Source organism: Pomacea canaliculata, linkage group LG11 (assembly GCF_003073045.1).
Source record: "Pomacea canaliculata isolate SZHN2017 linkage group LG11, ASM307304v1, whole genome shotgun sequence".
Lineage (NCBI taxonomy): Eukaryota > Metazoa > Mollusca > Gastropoda > Architaenioglossa > Ampullariidae > Pomacea > Pomacea canaliculata.
In genome coordinates, this window is record NC_037600.1 from 5,522,342 (window position 1) to 5,547,391 (window position 25,050).

General features: G+C 40.8%; 1 long non-coding RNA gene across 1 annotated transcript; it reads right to left on the bottom strand.

Moving 5' to 3' along the window:
* Window positions 1-2,147: 2,147 nt before the first annotated feature.
* LOC112575423 lies at window positions 2,148-6,993 on the bottom strand. The gene is made up of 3 exons (XR_003101631.1): window positions 6,874-6,993; window positions 2,528-2,710; window positions 2,148-2,164 (listed from the first exon to the last, which is right to left on the bottom strand). It is a non-coding gene; the product is annotated as an uncharacterized LOC112575423 (long non-coding RNA).
* Between the last annotated feature and the right edge of the window lie 18,057 nt (window positions 6,994-25,050).

Consider the following 25,050-nt stretch of genomic DNA (forward strand, 5'->3'; position numbering starts at 1 on the left):
TGTCGCGATATTTACCCAGCACGTGTCTCCAAGGGGAGGACGTCATATAAAGTATATAGTGAATTAAAGTGTTGTATGGAAATCTCATTGACTGCAAAGACTTTTTTGGAGTGATTGGCACAGGTAGCATGAGGACCAACGGACAGCTATGCGACGAACCGTCGGTGTAGGACTGTAGCTTCGTCGCCCTTCAACAACACTCATCACATTTCCACATTTCCCTGCTCATGCTAATAACAATTACCTCACCTGTTCAAGATTGAAAATCTTACGTTTGAAATAGCAGTCAGTTGACCGATTAACTCTGACAACATTAGCCGGTGTGAGCACTGATGTTCAATCTACCATCGTACACGACAGCTAATAGCTGTGACAGTGTTAGTGACTAACAATTAATTGTATATTTAACCTGGCTACATCGTCTTGTACAACTCAGGTGTCAGTAGACTGACAGGTCCAGCCCCAGCACACGTCGCTGCCACCCAGTAGTCGAGTTCACTCAGCACGCTGACTATCTGACGTCGCACGGGGTTGGGTCAGACAAAAACTGTCAGAACACAGACACAGACCTGGGATGTCTGAGAGGGATCATGTTTTCAAATAAATCGTGCAAGGATGGCGTGTAAATACAATCATCAGTGCACAAAGAAGAAAAAAAAGAAAATCGTTTCATTTCCCAATATCACTACACTGTGAATATTGATTTTGATAACACAACCGTTTACTTACACACATGGTACAGCCGCTACTCACAAGTGGAGACTTTATACCACCCTTCCCTCAAACAATTTATATTGCTCATATAACATTGTACTACATAGATATCACACATATGCATTGACATTCACACACAGAACTGTTTATATTTAAATTCGGTTTTGTGAATTGAGAAAAAATTCAATGTTACCCATTTAGATTACCTCTGTAATGTATATCTATAGAAGACATGTAAGGCAAACAGAAGGTACTGAACACCGTAGAATGAGGGAGGTTGATCACCGGAATAGCCTGTTGAAGTGACGAAGCCGTCGAAAGGTTGGGGAAGGCGATGACCTTAGTGGACGCAGACGGGAGCGAATGTCGAGACACAGGTGACGAACAACATTGGCCTCCGCACTTGTTCCACGATGAACACGCGTTACTCAGTTCTCTGTCTAATCGTTGTGTCTCAACATCCTGCTAGTGACATGTTAACAGATGATATTGTCACGCCACTGCCATATTCACCTCACAGCACTACCAGTCCGTACTGTCGATGAATCGAGAAGCACATCAAAGTCTCCCTGATATTCCAGTTGTGTGGCTAGAGAAGGAGGAAGGTTGAGGGTCGGGGATAGGTGGGTAGCGGCGGCAGCGTAAACAGGTTCACCCAGGTACATGGTCCGATAACTGGAAGCGAGTCAGTCCAACCATCACATCGCTGTTGCTCTTCAACAGTTTCTGGAGACAAGACAAACATCCGCTGACATGGCAGCATCGTCCCTTGACATCACTGTCCTGACAGGCGAAGGAGGCTGAGGAATGACGGAGTGGAGCAGCAGAAGATTGAAACTCCGTCGGCACTTGGTTAGCACTGACCAGCCTGTCCCAGATGCTGATGTGAGGACCGAGAACCTCACTGACCAGCCAGCTGCCATCGTCAGTCAATGGGCACGCGCGTTGACGTAGACAGGGGCAGGAAGTAAGGCGCGGAAAGGAGTCGAGAATAAAAGGGAACACGGCCTCACACCCACATGTAGCACAAGAATGTCTGGGCCTTGGTCTAGCTAATGGGTCCGTGTCAAAAGCAATCTGGTTCATTAATATATTGTGGCTATTATTTAAGGAATTGGGTTTACTTTTAAAGAAGTATTCTGTTCATCTTTACTTGTATTAGCTCCTGCAATTATACAGGAGATGAAGACCCGGAATATTAATTCTGTCATCCAGTAAGATATTCTGAATGATTTCCGCGTTATAGTCTCTTACCAACTGTTCTAATATACATTTAATATGTCAACAACAAACCTTCTTAACCAGTCTTCCTTGCTGATGAGCCTGACTGTCCTAATCGGAGATAAGGGCCGCGAATGATAAAGGTTCTTCACACATGGTACAGGTGAGGGTTGGGGTCAAACTCTACACCAAAGCGCCTGTAGTTTTCTTTACTCCTCTAGGGTGTTCACTTAAAGAAAAGTTTTGTTTTATGGATTTTTCAATACAGTACACATTTAGCTAAAGTATAACAGACTTTTTTAATTAATCATTATTACAAAGAACTGTAATGTCTGATTGTACTAATAGTAAGATTTTTTTTCAAATTATTCACATTCCACACAGATCAATCATTACTGTACTCGTGATGATCAAACTTATAATTAACATTATGATAATTATTTTTCTGTCGGTTGTCTGCCCTATTTCATGGCTTTACTGATTATGATGTTTACATCTGTATGCTATCTCACTACTTTACTCTTGTGTGCTTTTATTTTACTTTCATCTGTCGTCAATAAAAAATATAAAGCATATTAAACATACAACCTACCTGTATCTGTAAGTAGTGTCGCCTGTTCATCAGTCACAGCGTGTAGGTAAACTTTGACCCCGCCACCGCCTCTACAACTCTGTCTACCACCTCCTCCCTGAGGTTTTCGTGAGAGTAACACACTAACGGCCATTGTCAGCTGAGGGTCCTGAAGATACCTGATGTCAGTCATGTCAGACTTGTCTGTATTGTACAAATGCTCAATATTAAAACTTTCTGAAGGAGCTGCAGGATGTTAATCAGAGTTTGAAGTCGACACTGCCGATGTGTAAGTCTAAAATCTGAGTAATGGAAGATAAGCAGGAAAAGACGAAAAGTGGCGCAGACACAGAACTCCACAAATGGAGGTAGAAAATATGATGAACTGATGAACATGAGACACAACATTTCACACAGGTAAACGGGCAAATGTGGAAGCGAGTGAGAGGAGCCACCTCGAGTCAGTTATAAATGAAATACTTCTCTCTCTCTCTCTCTCTCTCTCGCTATAGAATAAATAATGTACTTACAGAATGCATTGTGTAAGCATAGAATAAAATACCATGTAGGTCCATTAAGACACGGTCCAGTTATCAGCGAATTTAATTTAACAGCTCAAAATGCTTGGATTCCATTTTTTTTGACACTCTGGATCGTAGGGACCACTTGAGACAGGTGTTGACAGGTGTTGACAGGTGTTGATTTATCATTAAACAATAAAATACATTACAATGAAATTCAAATATTGATCTGTTTAATCTACTTAGTGTCACTGTTATGGAGGCCACCATCGTGAGATGACGACTCTACTTTCAAAATGGCGACTCTTGGGTCAACACATGACAAAGAATTGTGATTAAAAAAAAGCATTTATTTTTTTAATTATTTATTGTAATTATCAAAACATCTTTAAGCCTCGGTTAGGCAGTTTGGACCCCAATCACTGCAGCTTAATAGCTCTACACTGTATATACTTATAGAACTCATTGTATACATATAGAATGGACTAGTATAAATGTAGAATGCATGATATACTTATACAATGATTTGTACAGCAATAAAATGATTTCTATAAGTATAAAATTCCCCTCTTGGCGCTGCTTACTTTAAGCGTGATGGAAAGGAGAGTGGCTCACCTGAGCAGACGACGGATGACTAGACAGGAACACGTTTGTCGGAGGCAGCGTCTGCTCCTTTGTGAGAAACCAGTTATTTGTGTAGGGTCAAAGGTTAATATAGTGTCAGTGGCACGGTGTCAGTGCCATAGTGTCAGTGGATTAGTAGAGTGTCATAGTATAGTTCCGTATTGTCACTGGCATAGTATCAGTGCCATAGTGTCAGTGCCGTATTGTCATTGCCATAGTATCAGTGCCATGCTGTCAGTGACATAGTATCAGTGCCGTGCTGTCAGTGCCATAGTGTCAGTGGAATAATATAGTGCCATAGTATAGTCTTGACAAGACCGATCGTGCACAGACCAGATAGCAACACTGCGGATCATCGTAGAACAGTCTATAGAGTGGAACTCGCCTCTCTACGTCAATTTCGTGGACTACGAGAAGGCATTCGACAGTGTGGACCGAGAGACGCTGTGGAAACTGCTGAGACACTATGGCATCCCGAGGAAGATCGTCAACCTGATCCGCAACTCATATGAGGGAATGACGTGCCGAGTAGTGCAGGAAAGACAGCTAACAAGAAGCTTCGAGGTGAGGACAGGGGTCAGGCAAGGCTGCCTGCTTTCACCGTTGCTGTTCCTGATCGCAATCGACTGGGTGATGAAGCAAGCCACCAATGAAAGGCGAAATGGAATCCAGTGGACTCTGTGGAACCAACTAGACGACCTTGACTTTGCAGACGATCTGGCACTCCTGTCCCACAGCCACCGACAGATGCAAGAAAAGACATCAGAGATCCAGTCAGCCTCGGCACAAGTGGGGCTACACATCCATAAGGGCAAGACCAAGATCCTAAAGGTCAACACTGACTGCGAAGAGCCAATCAGGTTGGATGGGGAGCCGCTAGAAGAAGTCGACACATTTACCTACCTCGGGAGTGTGGTGGACAAACAGGGAGGGACAGACGCGGATGTAAAGACAAGAATTAACAAGGCAAGAGGCGCTTTCATAAAGCTTGGAAAGGTCTGGAGCTCCGGGAGCATAGGCTACACGACAAAGATCCGTCTCTTCAACTCCAACGTCAAGTCAGTCCTACTATACGGAGCAGAAAATGGAGGACGACCAAGGGCACAACGAAGAAGATCCAAACGTTTGTCAACCAGTGCCTGCGCAGAATCCTCAGAATTCACTGGCCAGAGAGGATAAGCAACACCGACCTGTGGCAGAGAACGAAACAACAGCCCATAGAGGAGGAAATCCTGCGGAGAAGATGGGGTTGGCTAGGACACACCCTAAGGAAACCAACATCCAACGTCACAAGACAGTCGCTGACGTGGAACCCCCAGGGAAAGAGAAAGCGAGGAAGGCCGAGAAACACCTGGAGACGGGACCTCGCCGCCGACACCAAGCTCACCGGATTTGGATGGGGTCAGCTGGTGACGGTAGCCCAGGACAGGAGGCGTTGGAGAGCGGTCGTCGATGGCCTATGCACCAGGAGGGGCGAAGGGCATAACTGATAGTATAGTTCTGTATTGTCACTGGCATAGTATCAGTGCCATAGTGTCAGTGACATAGTATCAGTGCCACGCTGTTAGTGGCATAGTGTTAGTGACATAGTATCAGTGCCATAGTGTTAGTGACATAGTGTCAGTGACATAGTATCAGTGCCATGTTGTCAGTGACATGGTATCAGTGCCAGGACAAGAGAAGTTTTACATGATGAGGAAAGTCAGTAGCCGCTGCCCCCCTCTCCATCACTCTGATGATGCTGCTCTCCTAGACCTCTCAAACTCACACTCTGCCTATGTTGATGCAGTAGATAAATTTAATAAATGGTGTAAAGAAAACTATCTTGATCTAAATGTAAAGAAAACAAAAGAGCTGGTGATTGATTTCAGACGCAAGAGCACTGTTATCCCTGACCTATACATTGATGGTGCCAAGGTTGAACGGGTTGATCAGTACAAATATCTAGGAACTGTGATCGACGACAAACTCACTTTTAACACCAACACAGAGGTTATTCACAAGAAATGTCAATCTAGATTGTACTGTTTACAAAAACTCCGTTCCCTGAATGTCAACAAAAAGGTTTTAAGTGCTTTTTATAGATGTTTTCTTTAGTCTATGTTGACATTTGGATTTTTATGTTGGTATGGAGGATTGAGGGCTAGTAATAGGAATGTGTTAGATAGAGTTGTGAGTGTGAGTGGGAGGGTGATTGGGGAGAAACAGGAGTGTCTGAGTAAGTTGTATGAAAGACGAGTAGTACGGAAAGCGAGAGTGATTTTGAAAGATATACACATGTGTTAGCTCAGTATTATAATCTTCTTCCGTCCAAGAAACGTTTTAATGTTCCAAGAGCTTCCACTGCCCGTTCTAGGAATAGTTTTATAAACAAGTCTGTTGTCTTACTGAACAAGTGTTGTAAGGATTTGTGAGTGTGTGGGTGTGGGTGTGTGTTTTTGTGAATATAGTTTTAGTGATGTTTCTTATTTAGTTGAGTTATTTACATGGACTGTAGGTGTTTGTGTGAGATGATAGTTTGAGTGGAATTAAGTTGTTATTAAGTTTTTATTATAAGTTTTTATTATAAGCCAGTTGTTTTACCACGTCTTGTAATTTCTCCTCGTGAGATAATAAAGTTAAATTGAATTGAATCTGAATTGATTCACCCCGCCGGCCCCGTGCTATTATTAGTTCGGCTTGTGGTGACTGTGGCGACCTCTGGCCACGTACATCAACGTCCAGTGAGTAAACAGCAGCGGTCAGCTATATGGTCAGTGACTGCACCGCCCTCTGGAAACAATGATTACAGGGCAACATCTTGACCACACTTTGATGCTAACTACTTCGTTTGTGTTATTACCTCCCCTGGGTCGTCGTGGATGTTGTTAATGTAAAGGTTGTAGTAGTTGACGACGACCGCTCATAGCTGCTAGAGGCTCAGTGTTTGTGTAAAGTCTGTGGCCCGACACAGTGAACTGTTAATTGTGAACTTGTTTTGACTTTTGTGTTTATTATAATAATAAACAGCAGCAGTAGTAGGAGCTGACAACTCGCTGTTCAGGCATTTATTTAGCTCTAATCACATGTGCTCTATAAATCCGCGAATCTCAAAATAAACAATAGCTACACCTGTCCACACCAGTCGTTTGAGCCCTGGATGGTCTACAATAAACATATAATAATAATATACAATAAACATCTCTCTGTCCTCAAGCCCTACATCAAACAACACGCACTCACCTGTCCTGAAGTAAATGTATTATAATGTCAAACCTCACATCTTTCTCGCGCGTCTGCAGTGGAATAATTGTTATTTGTCTTTCTCTGGTCAGGACGAGGAATGGCAAGATGGCGGACTGTGTCTGTTGCTAACGTGTGTATCACGTGACTGACAACAACACATTAAAAGCTGTACACTCGTGTGTTACACAATTGTTTCTAACTGTCAGTCTACTGTATCGGGGTTTCCCGAAGCCACCAATAGTAGTTCAGCTTTAATAAGTCATCACATACTTTGTCCTCACTTGGAGTAAACAAACACGATGAGACATGGCGACTCTGTGTTGTCAAGGAGACGGTATCAGAAAATGTTAGAAATCGCTTTTTCTGTTTTCGAGCCGGTATTAAAATTTTAAATTATGCGGCTGGCAGGTAAATTACCAAAATCCCAGACCAGCAGGTGACTACACTACAAACCTTGTGATAATGGAATGAACAACAAATACTAGATAATCTCTTTCACTGATGGAATTAATATGCAAAGTGAAACTGTTTGAATTCGTTCACAATAATTAAAACCAGCATTTACTTTGTAGGCAGCCGCCCTGATGTTCTCTAAACACTCCATCAGACATGTCAGTCGTGTTATTTGTTATCTTTCTACTTCGTGTTAGAATGTTACGGATTGCCGGTTTTGTTTTTGTACTTGATAAATTAAATTAGAATCAAATTAAAACAAAAAAAACATAAAAATGAATTCACTTCCCCTTTTGGAAGACATCTTCGGACCGTACTTTGCCGACCTTTGGTGTGGACTAATGTAGTTGTTTGTGATAGAGAAACGGAAAGAACAAATTTCATTGTCTCGTTGGGTGAATACGAAAAAAATCACCTTTGACACCTCGGGCTGAGAGACTGCAGCACTGAGGACAACCCCCATCCTCTTGGTTCACAGAGTGGTCTCACATGTGTAGCATCCCTACCTCTTCACTTTCATTCCGACATGCTTGCAGCAATAAATCCAGCAATCTCAGTGTTCACAAACTTACTCTAGACGGTTCATTCGCGATAAAGTCTTGGTGTCCAGCATCCTTCCGACCCCAGGCCCGCTACCCCGGCGGTCCGCCTCCCTTAGACATGAAAATGGTCTACTGCAGACTTGAAACTAGAATCTGAGTGTGCAATGATTGGGTGTTCTTTTGTCAGACCTTTCTTTAAAAGAAAAAGTAAAACAATCTACTGATCAAGACTGGACCCCCATTCATAGCAACGGGCACAGGTACATCAGACCCCACCTGTCCCCCCCACACACACACGTCAGGCCTGTTCCTGTCACTTGTATCGGATATATGAACTGTATTTGCAAACGTGGGCAACAATAACCGAAATGGTTTAAACCTTCCTTGATACCTCATTATAGGAATTGTTAGAACTGTTACATCAAGCACACACACACACACACAGATACACACACACATCCTCCATCTTGCTGACCATGTACGTAGTTCTCGGTATTATCGCTGTGAAGTCAGTTCCACTACCAATGGCAGCTGTCACTCCATGCTCCCTGTTACTATTCACTGTCAGACCCTGTCTTGCCTGTCAACCGCAAAGATCGAGTTTTGAAACTGACTGAAGGTTTAAAATGATTGTTGGTTCAACAAGTCTGTTTGTATTCTGACGGCAATCATCCTCTTGTCAACATGAGCAGCTGCACTAACAGCTAACAATCAACTCTTTGCTGTTTGTGTGTTGTTATGTATTTGTGTAGAGAGCTGTGAGCCTGCGTTGATGTTGGGGTAAGGCGATATATAAACATTTGTATTATTATATTTCCTGGGTAAACTGGAGGTGAGACACGCAGACTTCTGATTGTCCATGGTGCCATCTAGTTATTGGTATCAGAAGGTCTTTGTATGAGAACTGTGTGTTAGGAAACACAAATCTGTAATTATCTTTCATCTCACATTCCATAGTCATTCTCCACCAATGTTTAAGTTAAAACCTAAAGCAAACCTGTTGTGTGAATCTTAATTTAGTAAAAACTGTTTCACTGATAATGGTACGCGTGTGTGTGTGTGTGTGTGTGTGTGTGTGTGTGTTTTGTATCAATTTATGCTTTCACTTTCTTCTGTTTTTTGTTTGTTTGTTTGTTTGGTTGTGGTTTTTTTTTTTGCAATTTAAGCCTGTATAAAGCAAATTATAAAGAAAATTAATTAATATGTTTAATGTAACTGGTTTAATAAATAATTTCAGTTTAGTGCCATAATAGACACAGTCAGCCACCAAACTGAGAATGATCAACAAAAATTAGCTCGTACACATTTGTGCAAGGTAAAAATTCTCAAAACTTAAATAAAAAGAAAAGAAAGAACAATTTGATTGAAGATAGATATGTTTACTTCAAGATTATTTCATCCAGCAGCAGAAGCAGACTAAAAGATGGAGCAAGAGTGAAGTGAACACACAGATATAACAGAGAGCTTGTGTGTAAGGACATCGTGGACAATGTTTCAAGCTGCACGTGACACGATGACAAGAGTCATCATAGGGCTACAGTAGACACAGTGAGCCTACAGGATGTCATTTATCTACACTGAAGCTTGTGGCAGTACACTGACAAGACATTGGAGTAAGATAACTACAGACTACAGCTAACATTGACAACATTATAAAAACATTTTGTATTGTAGATAAACACAATGTCGTCTAGTAGCAGAAACATTTGTTTGTCAAGTGCAGCATCTCACTTGTTTATGTTTGTTTGTAAAGTGCAGCATCTCACTTGTTTATGTTTGTTTGTAAAGTGCAGCATCTCACTTGTTTATGTTTGTTTGTTTGTAAAGTGCAGCATCTCACTTGTTTATGTTTGTTGTTTGTAAAGTGCAGCATCTCACTTGTTTATGTTTGTTTGTTTGTAAAGTGCAGCATCTTACTTGTTTATGTTTGTTGTTTGTCAAGTGCAGCATCTCACTTGTTTATGTTTGTTTGTTTGTTGGCCATCGTTCTTACTGCTGTGTTACTGCTGGCCACATGTTAGTGAAGGTGTGTTGTCACCACATTGTGATAATATTTGCTGTCACAGCGGTTACTGAATGTTCACTGTTGTATCTGTTCACTGACACTGAGTACAGGGTACGTCAGCGGGTCACGTGTAGCAGGATAGTGAAGACAAGCAGGATGGAGATGGGAGACAAGCAGGCTTGCTGAAAGCTTTTGTTGCTGGATTTGTAGTAGTTGCTGATCCTTCAGTAGGCATCACCCATGCTTCATGATGGGACCAGTGAGGGGTTTACCGGGGACCTTACGGACATCACCAAGGACCTTAGTTTGTGGAAGTTTATATACCCCTATGCCACCGCCTGTAACAAAGTGTGACGAGGCCAACATTATCAACACAAGACTCAGCACGTGCAGTGTGTAACTTATCCTACAAGAAGTAAATACATCAATAACAATAAACGGCTTGCGACACAGTGGCTAAAGTGTCATCACGACAGTGGACATCAGGTGTCCCAGGTTCGTATCTCGTCGAGAGAAATTCCTGTTTGTGAATTTCAAAGGTGTAAACAGCTGATTGTGGGTTTTATCGGTTTTATCCAGTGTGTCTGTGTGCGTGTGTGTGTGTGTGTGTGTGAGTGGAAAGGAGAGACTGATTGAGCAATTATTATTTCAAAGTTGATGTATATTGAATGGCTGCTGAAAAGTGTCTTCTTCTTCCTTTATTCTTTTTTCTACTTCTTGTTTTTCTTATTTTGCTTTCTTATCTTTCTTCCTTTTTCCTTCTGTTTGCTGTCTTCTCTTTTCCTTTTTTCTTCTTGCTTCTTTAATATTCTTTCTTTCTTCTATCTTCTTTATTTCTTTTTTTTTGTTATTTCTTTTTCATCGTTTTCTATTCCTTTTTTCTTCTTTTTTTCTTCGTTCTTCCTTATTTCTTCTTTCGTCTTTTTTCTTGTTTTTCTTTCTTCTTCTTTCTTCTTTATATATTTATTTCTTTAATGTTCTTTCTTCTTTCTTTCTACTTCTTCCATCTTCTTCTTTCTTAGTTTTCTTTCTTTTTAAATGTTAAATATTGTATTACTGTGTACCATCTGTATATCAGTGTTTGTGTGTATGTTGATAAATTTGTATATTACAATGAATGTTACGACTCGCTATGAAAATCTTAGTTCTCTTGGAGACCAAGTTACTAAAACATTTCTGACTAATAAGAGAAATAACAATTGTAGTGCACTGAGAGTACCTACCCAGTGGCTGTGGAGCAGACATGCAGGTGCCAGAGATGAGGAGCACCATTGCCACGAGTATCAGCATTCGGCGTATGATGAGACAACTCGACCGTCTGGCGGACAACTGGAAACGTTCAAGAAAATCACTTCGGAAGCTCTGCTGGGTGTGAACATGGTCTCGTGGGCATCACCCTATTTATACTGGCAGCTCCCCACTCGGAATGTGCGTCGCAGGATGTCTTCTGTCTGGAAACTTCACAAAGTTCACTAAGGAATGTGTTTCTCAGAAAGAAGTGACACAAAAGGTCAGATACTGCGTGTGTTTGCGCTGTTAAAGCAAGTTTTGCTGAGTTATTTCTGAGAGTATTTCATTCTTGAACATGTTCTGGTGGTCTTACCAAAGGGGTTAATGTCATCTGACTTTGATGTCAATTTGTGGTCACAACGCGCAAAGCCACTCCCACTGGTCCCTAGCGCGAGCAAGAGGAGAGAGACGAGAGAGAGATGATCACATGTCACGTGATCAAAGTGGAGCTGCTCCTGAGATTTGTGGAATATAATTTCTAGTTCTTTCCCTGCTGTCACCGGCAGAGATACGGCTACTAGTCCATAGCTTGCAGTAGATACCTGCTGGACTGATAGTAGCTTCTCTTACTGGTCCTTCTTGTTTTCCCGAAAACATTTGTTTACAAAGGGAGACAAATACTACGTCCCCCGCCACACACACAGACATCGCTCCCAAAGGAGAACCTTTTACCAATAAAAATAAAGGAATAATTATACATTTATTTATTATTTACTTAAATAATAAACATAAGTTTACATGTTACTATTCAATATTGTCGTGTCCTGTCTAAGGACTCAGCAGATTATGTTCTCGAGTTCACATGCAGTCAAAACATTGAGCAAGCGAAAAATATATATATAAGTAATAATGAAATATAAGCGAAATAAAATAAAATAAAATAAAATATGAGTAATAAATGAAATATAATGAAGGTAAACAGAAAAATCGTGTTATAAAATATATGCAGGTGTATGACAGTGTATATAGAGCATGCAGACTTTTTCTTTACAAACTCTCATGATGCCCTGGTTGTAGGACCATGGACGTGTAAACACTGTTGACTCTACCCGACTTCACTTCTTTCACTCTTTCTTTCTTCTCTCTCTTATCTTTCTCTCTCTCTTATTTACGGACAACTATCAAGTGTCACCTTCGCTTCATTAAAGTAGAAACTGATTATCTGCTCCTTTGTCCAGTCCTGATCATCTGATCCCACTGGTCATGAACTGAGAGTTATCGCTACCCTCTACACCCAGCACATCGACAAGTACTTTCAATCGTTCTCGTCTCTCTTTCTCGTCTTACAGAAGAACCGACAAGTAAAGCCGCACTGACTGCATGTTTGCTGCTAAAAATAGTAGACTTTTATTACTTTTTTTCAGAAGATGCATATTTGGCCTTGTAAAGACTCGCATGTTATAAAGTTAATTAACCCGCAGGCTTTACTTACACACTTTTCTACCACCAGTGCGGAAACCACCAGGTCAGTGCTCCTGGCAAACTATGGTGACCATGGTAGTCACCTTGGCAACCTGATATAACATTCTTTGTCTTGTCTTTGTTGTGGGTTATATTGCTGCCACCTCTCAATTGTTTAAATTATTGAAATGATCTGCGATGGTCATGGTGGGCATATGGCTAGACACCAGCCAAAGGAGCTAGATACTGTAGATACTGTAGATACTGTAGATACTGTAGATACTGTAGATAGTAACAGTTGTTTTTACTGAGATCTTCAATCAGCTGTGTGTATTTAGGAATTATTAATTAAGATGATAGCTTCATTCACGGCTATCTATTACTCTTTACATATTAAAGCATGAAAATAATTACAACAACAAGTGGATTTAGCACAGCTACACTGAATGTTAATGGCTTAGTGACACGGATAAAGGAAGAAATGTTTGACTTTCAGAGTTACAGGATTTATTTTTACAACAACCTCATCTAGAAGAAAAATTGGAAAAAAATTGTTCAAGGAGCCAGCGGCTTGGATACGTGGTTGGCAGAGAATAGTTCCAATCAAAAGGATGTAGCAGTGTTGTTTAACAATAATGTTGAATACAAACTACAGAATGTTATCACTTGGCATCAGCAAACTTATGTCGCCCAGTGGTGGAGATAAACCTGAGTTATTTGATCATGTCTTTGCTCTCATTTGCAAGATAGGAAATGATTCTGTCACAGCCGCGGGAGATTGGAACTGTCCATTAAACCGACTAGATGGGTTAGGGTTAGGGTTATGGTTAGGGTTAGGGTTAAGGATAGGCTGGATTAGAATCGAGGTAGGGTCAGGGTAGGTGTATTTGTAGGATTAGTGTCAGGCTGAGAGTTAGGGTAGTGGTAGGGTAGCATTAGGATTAAGGTTGAGGTCAAAATAAGAGCATTGGGGTAGTTTAGTGTTTACGGTTAGTGTTAAGGTTAGAGAAAGGGTCAGGGCTAGGGTTTAGGGTTTACTTTTTTGTGTTTAGGATAAGTGTTAGGGATAGGTTTATTCTCTTTTGTCTTCCGTTAGACGCTCTGCCTTATTTCCTCTCAGATAAAATTTGTCAACGTAGGAACTGTCGAGGAATACGAACCAACTTTGAACAACTCCGATGTCTAGCATGTTTTTTTTTTTCTTCTGTATTCATACCGCTATAGGAGAGTTCTACAGGAGACTTTTCTTCTTCTTTCTACTTCTTTCCTTTTCAGAGTTTGCTCGCTAGGTTTTACTATTTACTATTAATTGCAGAGGTCCAACCTCAGAAGTGCACTTCAGGTAAAAAAATATTCCTACCTCAGCAAACCTGTTTGTATTTCCAGAAAATCGTCCTCTTTTCTAAACGAGTAGCTATACTATCAGCTCTTAGTCAACTCTTTGCTTTTAAGACCAGCTGTGTGTTTGTGAAGTGGTTTGATGTGTCTTTGATGGTGGAGTAAAGAGCTAAATAAATTTATGGTATGATTATGTTTATTAATTAAACCGATGTCAAACTCACGCATTCTTCTCATTGTGCCGTGTAGCCATTTAGTCATTGGTATAAGGTTTTTTATGTATTATATATTGATATACAAAGCAACAGTCTGGAGACTTTGTCACTGCATTTCCCTGCAAGGGGAAGAATAAGCTAAGTAATTAAGTAATTACTACGAGAGTAAGGTAAGATACCAAAAGAAGCTGGTAGGTGAATATGCACGAAAGTGGTAATTAAAACAAATAGTTTACAAGTGTCCTGAAGTATCTCTGATATTTCTTGATGTATAAATGTTTGTTGTAAGGGGTCTCATCAACTTTCCTACATTGTTGTTTATGTATTTTAGTAACTGACAACGAAAGCAGTTAAAAGAGTTCAATTGTTTAAGATGTAAACAATGTGATTGATGAAATTTAGGACTTTCTATTGAAATCCTTACATTTACAAGATATGTATGGCAATGTTTTATTATTATTTTGTCCAGGGATGGGGAGTAGCTGTAGCCGGCTACAAATTTTGTAGCTTGTAGCTTAGCCGGCTACAAATTTTAAAAAAAGTAGCTTGTAGCCGTAGCTACATTTTAGAAAGTAGCTGTAGCTTTGCTACATGTTGGCTACTTTCACGACTGTAGCACTCTAGTAGTGTACAAAGTATAATGTCTTTGGGTTGTAGATTTGCATCTATATTCCAGAATGTTCAGCACGGCAGCAATGTAAAAGATAGAATGTCTTTGTGCGAGGGAGGATGTTCAACAATGTAGCGATGTTCAAAAATGTAGTTAGGCCAGCTGCTGAGAAAAAAATACTGAATTAAAGAAAACTTCAGTGTGGAATTCAATCTCTGTGTTATTTCTGGTACGACAGCCCACTCTACGTAGCCATTTGACGTGTTGGTTACACGACCATTCGTCACAGCGTGTCAGCAAGACGACGACAGCCACTGCTCTCACTGTTCGGTGTCTTGACAGCCAGACACCACGTGTCTCGCACGCTCAGTAACCGCAAGTACCGGGTCGTCCATGTGGCAGGAGCGATTTGAAAAACGAAGATGGACGTACCCATCAGTTTCCAGCCTTATTTGAAATTTTTTACATTTTGCGAAGCCACAAAATGTGGGTATAGTTTCAAATGCAAGAATTGTTGAGAGATTGTTCAGTCTGGCAGGACTTATCATGACAAAGCTGAGCACTAGGGTGACAGACAGCAACTTCGAGGCCATAGTTCTGGTCAAATTCAATTCCATGAAGGACTAAAAGAATGTAGATTTGTTTTAAGGTTACCGGTACACTCCAAAAATTAAAATCCATATTTTAAATATCTTTAAGGGTTTTTAAATATAGAGTAACAAAATAACATAAATATAGCACTTTAAAACTGTTTTTGAGTACCTAAAGTGAAAATTGTGACTTTAATCAACGTTTTTGTTTCAAAACGTACAAGCATTTTAAAAACAAATTTACACAATACCATAAGTCACATACCAAAGGTTTTGGATTTTTTGTAAACTAGAGGCACTGATAAGAAAATTATGCATAAGCCGTTTTGATATCTCAAGATTTCTAGGAGATATAAAAAATCAGACATGGTACCCCCCGAATCAGTGTGAATGTGGCAATTAAATATTTAGAAAATATTTAGAAAAATGTTAATTTTATCAAAAGTAATGTTTATACCATATTCCCATATGCATCACTTTGTAGCTTATGCATTTCTAAACAAAATTGCAAACTTTTAATGCTGTAGCACAAGCCAATCTTGAGAAATATGTTTTTATAGTTTAGGACTCGATGTCAAAAACGACAAACAGAGAAATTCAAGCTTAAAGATTTAAAATAAATATATCTTGTATCAGATCATTTTTGGAAAATATATTTCAGTGTTTATTTGCTACAATTGACATCCTACTATATAATTAAAGTCTATTCTAGTATGCCAGGACTATACTTTTCACCCTATCAGCTTTTGGAAACAATTAGTTTGTGTTCCTTTCTTTGTTTTCAGTGTCAGTGTTAGAAAAAAATGCCTTATGATCTGCTTGCCTACTTTAGATTAAGCAGTGTTTACTTATATTCCATGCAAACTCATTTATTTCAATGGTCTGTTGTTCATTGTCACAGTATTGATAAGAGGTTGACATTTTTCATCACCACATAACCTAACTTATTGAAAATTCCACCAGGTACCTGATACTTAAGCATCTGTTTAGTTTTCATTTCTAAGTAATAGGGAACAAATAGTTATAGAAAACAAATGTTTATCGGAAAACTTATATAATTTCTTTTGTCGCTAAAACAGGATGAGGAAAAAGATCCAGAAATGTTTAATATAATCGTAAAATACGTGTACTTATTGTGTGAAAAAGGCGGGGGAGGAAGGGGGGCGAGGAATGAATGAAAGCATTTATGGATTCACTAAATAAAATTGTCGGTATATCGCAGTTCTCCGTTTCATTATTATAATAAAAACTTTGTAAAGCAAGTAATAGTGTTTTGTGTGTATGTTTGAAGTTTGTGTATATTGCTACAGCCAGCTGGCTACAGCTAACTTGTTATAACATCAAGCTTTTAAAAGTAGCCAAAAGAAGCTGGCTACATTTTAAAAGTAGCCCAAAGTAGCTGGCTACTTTTTGCAAAATTGTAGCTGTAGTGTAGCCGGCTACATTTTGAAAAAAGTAGCTGTAGCCTAGCCGGCTACAAATTAAAAGTAGCTTGCCCATCCCTGATTTTGTCTCTCTCTGCTCTTGCTGATGTCTCTGTCTGCCTCTGTCCTAAGCTATTTAACTTGCCTCGCCCCAGGTCTACCCGATGGCAGTTAACATGGGGGGACTCTTTCTACATCCCCTCCAAATAAAGGTTACACATAGCTGACCGATGACAATAATATAAACTGTGTAATGACTTTAGTAAAGATAGAGGATACACAACGTATTGGTATAGACATTGCGCGTGCATACAAGTATGATTCTCTTTGCGCACTCTCAGGTATCACATAGTCTCCTTTGCACATAATTTGCATAATGTCTTTAGTGCATACTGAGGTGTTACTTTTATCTTTAGGGCACTCTCAGGTATAACACACCTGTATTACACTATCTCTGGAAGAAAACCATTATGCCCAATTATAAAGTACTTGTGTTTTGGAAACCTGTGTTGTAGATACAGGTAATCATTCAATAACAGGGGTAGGCAATTAATTTTCCCAAGGGGCCGGATGAGAAACTGGGATGGTTCTAGAGGGCCGGACTAATATAGTTAACTCAGTTTTACACAATACTGTATATATAGTATATTTACTGGTGGGCGGCCAGCGGGCGGACCGGTCAGAGACAGGAGGCGGGCCGGATCTGGCCCGCGGGCCGGCGTTTGCCCAGGTCTGTTCTATAATGATAAAGCAGCTACTAAATATAATTTGTTTGGGAAAAAAGCTTTTGATTCCCGACGATTGTCCAGATACTAGAAGTGACAGTGCTTCATGAATAGCGATCTATCAAGTAGATGAACTTACCCAGGGTGTCTGTCACTCAACCAGCAAACAAGCCAGTGACTAACATCTTGCGACCACCAACCGTGGCAGGAGTCGTTAAGTTTGTAAACTAAGAGTAAATAACATAAATAACCTTCACTCAGCCTTCAAACACAGAAGAAAAAAAAAACCAATACAAGAGTCAAGGTCATACGGAAAAAAACCAGGCAGACACGGATTTTTTTTCTGCATTGAATGGAACAATGTAGTGAGGACAGAATCATTCAGCCGTGAACTGCGTCGTCACGTGCGCTGCTGTGGTTGAAGAGACTTCAGTCCTGTAGACACGCCCCTCACATGTCACGTGACACCTGGAGATACAGCGGCTGTCCGGTTTGTAGGTTACTTTGAGAATGTACCTGTATGTGTGAGTGTGTACGTGTGTGTACGTGTGTGTGTAGGTGTGTGTACGTGTGTGTAGGTGTGTACGTGTGTGTACGTGAGTGTAGGTGTGTACATGTGTGTAGGTGTGTACGTGTGAGATAGATAGTTATTAATATTACTTATGCTTTATAGCAAGCTAAGGTTCTCGACAAATAAGTATTGACATTAACTTTTGTTTACAGTTGAATGTCAGGGTTTGAATAATTAAATAAGACTGCGGACTGTTTACTATTTGTAGTTTACAGCAATGTGCTAACGACTCATACTCAATCTGTATAATTGCCAGTTTACCCGCCGGCCAGCCATGTGACGACTTGTCACTCACATAATAAATATTGTCTGTCGCCGTGAGTAAATATTTATTGGTGGTCACGACTGTCACGTGGTACAGGCTACTCACAAAGTCACTTTCACACGCGTCCACACACAAGGTCGTCACACAAATCCGCGTACACCCGGGTGCTGGCTGTAACCCAGTGTCACATTTAAAAACATAATATAAGTTGTCTAGTTACTGGGACAGCGAACACGACTCCTCCCTCTTCTCATCTGACGGTTCAGCATGACTGCACGCGAGAGTAGGTATTAACCTGGAAAGCACGTGGTGGTCAAGGTCAGGCGACATTTTCCAAGCAAAACCTAAAGGTAGATGTCACAAGCTACACTTACTGCACAGAAGGGAGGGTGTACAGCGTGGAGACGGGGGAACAAGGAAGTGCAAACGGTGTGTGTCGACAGAGGGCGCTTTACGTTAACGGAGAATGCAACGTATTGGTTTGCATCTACGTGTCTGCCTACCCGTCCATCAATTCAATTCAACTTTATTCATCCACAAGGGCAATTAGAGGTATGATGACACGCCAGCACACTAGAGGGAAGAATTATGTGAGAGATGAAATGGAATAGATTCTGGCGACATACACACATATGTGCACACACACCCACTCATATAGTAACACAGCAACAGGAGGTTCAGTGGGCACCCCGCACAAGGTCACCTCAGACGGACACATCATCACAGCTAGTGGAATTTAAAAAGTGGATGGCTCGGAATGAACGAGTTACGGTAACGGTTCGTTGGACTTACCGGTACAGCGTATCTGCGACCAGACCGCAGGAGTGAGAACTCACTCGCCAACACATGACTAGGAATAGTTAGGATACGGGATGCCGTCCTAAGGATTTGCTGTTTATGTAAGAGGGCTAAATCCCTCTGCTTGGTTCCGGTGATTTTGGAACAGATCTTAACAAGGGAGACAAGGCTGCTCCTGTTCCCTACGGAGAGGTTGTGAAACCAAGAAGTGAAAGAAAAGACATCATGCAGACATTGCACTCAAACCTACTGACGGGTCTACCTACTCATCTACCATACATACATATGCACGTGTACATGTACACACAGCGCATTCACACACACACGGACATTCAACACAAAGCAAATGGAAGTGTTGTGTGACAAAACGAGTGCTTGAGACGAATATTGAGAGATGAATGTTGAATGCAGCAGTGGAGGAATAAAAAAAGTGAGAGCATCTCTCCATCAACAGAAGCAGGACACTGTGGACACACAAAGACAAGACGTCTCACTCAAGACTAGCGGCTGCCTTCACCTTTGAACTTTGACGACATACATGGAATGTAGATGCTAATTGCTTTTTAGGGCCAAAGTGTGATTGAAGGTCTTCATTACCGACCACCTCCCTTTTACAGTAACACTTGTTAATGAAATTATAGCAGACCTGGGCAAACGCCGGCCCGCGGGCCGGATCCGGCCCGCCTCCTGTCTCTGACCGGCCCGCCCGCTGGCTGCCCACCAGTAAATATACTATATATACAGTATTGGGTAAAACTGAGTTAACTATATTAGTCCGGCCCTCTAGAACCATCCCAGTTTCTCATCCGGCCCTCTAGAACCATTCCAGTTTCTCATCCGGCCCCTTGGGAAAATTAATTGCCCACCCCTGAATTATAGCAAGTGTATTTTATATAATGTCTGATAATGTTGTCCAGCACAACAATGAATGAATGAATGAAAGAAAAAGTCTTATAACCCGCAAAATCCGAATCCTTGAGAAACGCTCAATGCGCACGAAATATTACAGAAAAGAACACCAATATAATCCACATTATCAGCTGCAGAAAAACAAAAGGAAAGTTAGAATCAAACGATCGGACGGCTAAAAAAGGACCACAGTTGTGAGCGAACGATCTGCTGCTGCAAAGCGCATGAACACTACTCACAAACATAGGTCCACTAATCAGAAGAAGGAAAAACAGATGATCACATGGGCATTGTAGGAAAATGAAAAGTTAGATCATCAGGTGCTTGGCCCTGCAGTACAGTGCTGAGCTACATGCACTGTTGTCGTATCTCTGTGACCTGTATATAGTTGATCGATACAGGCCACACTGTCAAACTGCACGATGACCCCCTCTGATGATTGTGATCAACATCTACAAGCCACATGATGTAAGTGTCTTTGTGTTGTGATCAACATCTACAAGCCACATGATGTAAGTGTCTTTGTGTTGTGATCAACATCTACAAGCCACATGATGTAAGTGTCTTTGTGTTGTCATCAACATCTACAAGCCACATGATGTAAGTGTCTTTGTGTTGTGATCAACATCTACAAGCCACATGATGTAAGTGTCTTTGTGTTGTGATCAACATCTACAAGCCACATGATGTAAGTGTCTTTGTGTTGTGATCAACATCTACAAGCCACATGATGTAAGTGTCTTTGTGTTGTGATCAACATCTACAAGCCACATGATGTAAGTGTCTTTGTGTTGTCATCAACATCTACAAGCCACATGATGTAAGTGTCTTTGTGTTGTGATCAACATCTACAAGCCACATGATGTAAGTGTCTTTGTGTTGTGATCAACATCTACAAGCCACATGATGTAAGTGTCTTTGTGTTGTGATCAACATCTACAAGCCACATGATGTAAGTGTCTTTGTGTTGCATTCTGCGAACTGACTGGATCTACAGGCTGGATGTCGATATCTCGCGTGCTTCACTCACTGTCACAGCGAACTTGAGTTGTAGAAATAAAGTGAAGCGACGATCTCCTTTGTCATTGTATAATATGATAATATTCCTTCATAGTCTTAAGATGTTCTCAGTATATTCTCAATATTTATCCGATGTCATCGATCCTTGTTATCTGGAGTCATCACCGTTAGATCTACAGTGATCGCCCTTAGTAACCACAAATAACCACAAAACTACAAATAGTTTGCACTTCTTTCTCGTGGAACGGCTGAGACTCTCAGCTGCCAGTGTTAGTAGCAGCTGCCAGTGTTAGTATCAGCTGCCAGTGTTAGTATCAGCTGCTAGTGTTAGTATCAGCTGCCAGTGTTAGTAGCAGCTGCCAGTGTTAGTAGCAGCTGCCAGTGTTAGTATCAGCTGCCAGTGTTAGTAGCAGCTGCCAGTGTTAGTAGCAGCTGCCAGTGTTAGTAGCAGCTGCCAGTGTTAGTAGCAGCTGCCAGTGTTAGTAGCAGCTGCCAGTGTTAGTAGCAGCTGCCAGTGTTAGTCTCAGCTGCCAGTGTTAGTAGCAGCTGCCAGTGTTAGTAGCAGCTGCCAGTGTTAGTAGCAGCTGCCAGTGTTAGTATCAGCTGCCAGTGTTAGTAGCAGCTGCCAGTGTTAGTCTCAGCTGCCAGTGTTAGTAGCAGCTGCCAGTGTTAGTATCAGCTGCCAGTGTTAGTATCAGCTGCCAGTGTTAGTCTCAGCTGCCAGTGTTAGTAGCAGCTGCCAGTGTTAGTAGCAGCTGCCAGTGTTAGTAGCAGCTGCCAGTGTTAGTATCAGCTGCCAGTGTTAGTATCAGCTGCCAGTGTTAGTATCAGCTGCCAGTGTTAGTCTCAGCTGCCAGTGTTAGTAGCAGCTGCCAGTGTTAGTAGCAGCTGCCAGTGTTAGTAGCAGCTGCGCAAAGGACTGTTAGTGTCCGCCATAGAAGCAAACTCCGAGAAAAGCTCTTGTATCTGAAATATCGTGTGGCAACAGCCTGTCCTCAGTGTTCACAGAGCAGGAAAACAGTGGTCTTGTTATCTGCACAATGGTGGGGAGGTGATGTCGATGGTAAGGCTGACTTGCTGGTGTACTATCAGGCAGTTTAGCAAGTCGTCTGCCCTGGGCCCGTACTGGATCTCAACGGCCCTGAGTTCAGATCTACAGCTCGGAAAGCCATAGTGTCGTCATAGTGTCGTCATAGTGTCGTCATAGTGTCGTCATACAGTAGCAACGCAGAATAGAGCAATGATGAAATCACAAAACAGAGGAAAACTGCATGAACATTTCGAAAGCAAAGGACTGACTTGTGTGATCTTCAAGATCTTCAGAAAAAAACCGTTATGCAGAGAAGACCAGAAGTCGACGGAAAATCCGAAATCGCAGAAGAAATCAAAGTCAAATAGTCTTGCACAGCAACGACGAAACGAAAAAAAAAGCAACTGGTTCCATTGTCAGCTTGTAATAATCACCATCACAACATATTTGTAATAGTGTTTATAATCTTTAAATAATGTGGGAAGTGATTGATGTACAAAATGATAAGTAGGAGACTAAATATGTAGAAAAACATTTTTTTAAATATAAAGAAAGTTGTCCACACAATGGCCTCGAGAGATGTTCTGTGAGTCAGCAACAAAAGTGGCATCCCAGGTAGAGGGGGAAAACTAATACAAGTAGCTTTCAGCCCAGTCACAGACTGACCAACACAGGACTTTATCCTAAAGTACCCTGAACAGGTATAAGCTACTGTTGGTGAACTACAGATGAGACAGGTGATGCGAGCCATGACTTGTGGTGGATCCTACCTAAAACAAAAATCGGGCACATTCAGATGTGACAAGACAACATCGGAGCCATGTATGCAAACTAATGTTGAGAACCCCACTGGACTGGCAGAATGGTTTGAAGTCACATCAAGAATGAGACAGGGATGTCTGTTGTCACCACTGATTGTCATCGTCTGTGTTAACGATATGCTACAGAAGCAAAGCCGACTAGGAGATGCTGAAGAATGTTTTGTTGACGTAGCAACACCATTTGGTGAATGCTATAATATTTTGCAATAATATTAAACATATAGCCTTTCATCTCACTTTACGACATTTTCTCTGTGTGATTGTTTGTCTCTACAAGACTTCTTTCAATGACATAGAGTACCGAAAGCAGTACAGGCAGTCCTCGGGTTATATCAGCCCAACACATCTCCCATTGACTGTATAAAACGTTGTTGTTGTTATTTACAATATAAAACCTTGTTGTTGTTATTTACAATATAAAGTCTTGTTGTTGTTATCTACAATATAAAGTCTTGTTGTTGTTATTTACAACATAAAGTCTTGTTATTGTTATTTACAATATAAAGTCTTGTTGTTATTTACAATATAAAGCCTTGTTGTTGTTATTTACACTATAAAGCCTTGTTGTTGTTATTTACAATATAAGGCCTTGTTGTTGTTATTTACACTATAAAGCCTTGTTGTTGTTATTTACAATATAAGGCCTTGTTGTTGTTATTTACACTATAAAGCCTTGTTGTTGTTATTTACAATATAAGGCCTTGTTGTTGTTATTTACACTATAAAGCCTTGTTGTTGTTATTTACAATATAAGGCCTTGTTGTTGTTATTTACACTATAAAGCCTTGTTGTTGTTATTTACAATATAAGGCCTTGTTGTTGTTATTTACAATATAAAGCCTTGTTTCCACTTCAGTGCTTTTGCTTTGTAAACGTCGTAACGCCAACTTTGTGTGTCATTTCATTATTAAAACTATTTTATGTGTTTTTTGATAATTACTGTGTTAGGATAGTTGTTGGGAAGGACAAGTACTTACAGTATGTTATTTATGTACAGTATTTATGTCTGTTCCGACTTACAGCGAAATTCGGTTTACGAGGCGACGTAGGAACGGAACTAGTCGTAAGTCGAGGACCGCCTGTATTCGACTAAAAACGATTATATTACCAAACTCTGATATTTATTTCAGAGGTTTTGTTTCATAGAACTCAGACATGTAACTGTCGGAACAAAATCCGTTCATTTTTAATGAAAACGTCAACAGTCATCAACTATTGTTTTGACGATGTGCGTTGTGGAGAATTCTGTCCACATTATAAAGTGGAAAACATTTCACAAAGAAGACAGCTACATTCTTCAACGTTTGGAGATAGGATGTGTGTGATGTTCCTGTGATTGACAACTCAAACACATGTAGACGTGTACCTGGCATAGAAGGCCATCGACACGTGTACAGGTTCTTCATGCGGGATGCCAGCTCTTTCTAGTTTGGAAGACTGGGTCAACATAGACTCAGTTCTACTCCAACCAAAATAATAAATAAAAAAACCTCCATGTCAAAAGTAAAGTCTTTTGAGGTCAAGCTTTAAACTTACAAAGTGTGTAGATATGTAGATGATATAGTATGTAGTACAACCGGCTAGTATGTAGGCGTGCATACACTGGGACAGGTATGGACACACAAAGTGTATATAACTCTGTCAGACAGGCAGAAACTTCTAGAAGTGTCTGAAGTTCTTCATGATGACAGGCATGTCGTGTGGAAAGAATTTGTCCAACTTCCATCGGGCTGCCGATCTTTGTTACAGAGTGAACGAGTGCAGGAGTCTGTTTGGCGGATGTGAACAGGTTGTGGTATTGTCTTATGCTGTTATATCGAGCTGTCCTGAATTGTCCCCTGTTATACATAAAGTGTTATCTTTTTTGTATTTATTTAGATAAGTATGCAATTAACACAGAGACATTATTACAACTCTTATTCCTTTTTTCTGCTATCTGATGAATTCTGCCTTGAAATGACAGATCTCTTTATAGGAGTATGTTGGTGTGACAGGTAGTGGAGGGTTGATAGTGCGACACAACTGTTATTCTCAGAGACAATCATGAAGTTGAGTCTTCAAAATAGTCTCAGCTTTGTGAGTACCGGTCTTGAACACAGTCCGACATCGCTTCTGGTCAAGTCTTCCCTCCTGCTTCTTTGCACCAAATGCTTCTATCTGTCCTACT